General features: G+C 41.7%; 1 pseudogene; it reads left to right on the forward strand.

Annotated features, from left to right (window-relative positions):
* Positions 1–330: 330 nt before the first annotated feature.
* LOC102425955 lies at positions 331–1,430 on the forward strand (annotated as a pseudogene).
* The last annotated feature ends 360 nt before the right edge of the window (positions 1,431–1,790 follow it).

Below are 1,790 nucleotides of genomic sequence, written 5' to 3' on the forward strand. Positions count from 1 at the left end.
AGGGGAAGGTGAGAAACAAAAAATAGTCAGAATCCCTTACTTGGAGAAAGTTATTAATAAAGCAAAAGTGTTCACAACTGGACAGCCCTAACCGGTTTGGCTTAGTGGATAAAAAGTCAGCCTGCAGAATGAAGGATCCTTCCTGGGTTCGATTCCAGTCAAGTGCATGTACCTTGGATGCAGGCTCCATCCCCTGTAGGGGACGTGCAGGAGGCAGCTGGTTGATGTTTTTCTCTCATCGATGTTTCTAACTCTCTGTCCCTTTCCCTTCCTCTTTGTAATATCCATAAAATATATATATTTTAAAAAAGATAAAGAACTGGCGGGGAGTCGAGCGCAGCCATCCGAGCGCCTGGGGGGCGGCGGCGCGCGTGATGGCTCCGGTCGTGGACCGTCAGGGCTACTGGGGCTCCAGGACCTCCACGCTGGACTGGTGCGAGGAGAACTACGCGGTGACCTGGTACATGGCCGAGTTCTGGAATACAGTGAGTAACCTGATTATAATTATACCTCCAATTTTTGGTGCAATTCAGAGTGTTAGAGATGGACTGGAAAAGCGGTACATTGCTGCTTATTTAGCACTTAAAGTGGTAGGAATGGGATCCTGGTGCTTCCACATGACTGAAATATGAAATGCAGCTATTGGATGAACTCCCAATGATTTACAGCAGTTGTATATTTGTGTACTGCATGTTTGAATGTTTCAAGACCAAGAACTCAGTAAACTACCATCTGCTTTTTATCTTAGTTCTATTCAGTTTAATAGTAACCACCGTTTACCTTAAGGTAAAGGAGCCTGTATTCCATCAGGTCATGTATGGAATGTTGGTCTTCACATTAGTACTTCGATCACTTTATATTGTTACATGGGTTTATCCATGGCTTAGAGGACTTGGTTATACATCTTTGGGTGTATTTTTATTGGGATTTTTATTATGGAACGTAGATAACATCTTTTGTAATTCACTGAGGAACTTTCGAAAGAAGGTACCACCTATCGTAGGTGTTACCACACAGTTTCATGCATGGTGGCATATTTTAACTGGCCTTGGTTCTTATCTTCACATCCTTTTCAGTATATATACAAGAACACTTTACCTGAGATATAGGCCAAAAGTGAAGTTTCTCTTCGGAATCTGGCCAGTGATCCTGTTTGAGCCTCTCAGAAAGCACTGATGAATTATTCCACCAAGAAAACAAAAAAAACACCTACCATAGGCCCAGCCAAATGAATAAGGAAATCCTTAAAGATCTACATGTTCAAATATATCAGGACTATCACGGCAAACAAGTGGCTTTCTGACTAACACTGTCAGCCACACAGAGAATGAGGAATGGGGCTTGTTGGATGTTTAGCTTATGTCATTATCTCATTCGTCCTCCTCCTCACCCTAAGATGTTTAAAAAGAAACATACACAATATATCTATATATACTTGAATGCCAGAAAAATTGGGATTTTCATAACAGGTTAACAGTTTGTGCTTATAACAGGAAATTTACCATTTCCTCTTTTTTGACAAGGGTTGCATGTGAACTATACTTTTCATAATATTTGTTTAAATAGTGAAAACAGCTAGACTGTCAAACCCCATGTCCAGATGGCCAGCTATAAGCCAGCCCTTAGCTGTGTCAGCCTTGATTTATATTTTTGTCAAAGTAGCCTCATGGATGGTTTTCCACGGTTAAAAAAGGAAGAAAAAGAGCTATCGGTGGGATTCTGGTAGTTTTGCACTGCTGCCTCTGTGCTACTCAGAGTGTGTCATGAGCAAGCTCAGACCTGCCATTGGG

Source organism: Myotis lucifugus, unplaced genomic scaffold, assembly GCF_000147115.1.
Source record: "Myotis lucifugus unplaced genomic scaffold, Myoluc2.0 scaffold_1070, whole genome shotgun sequence".
NCBI lineage: Eukaryota > Metazoa > Chordata > Mammalia > Chiroptera > Vespertilionidae > Myotis > Myotis lucifugus.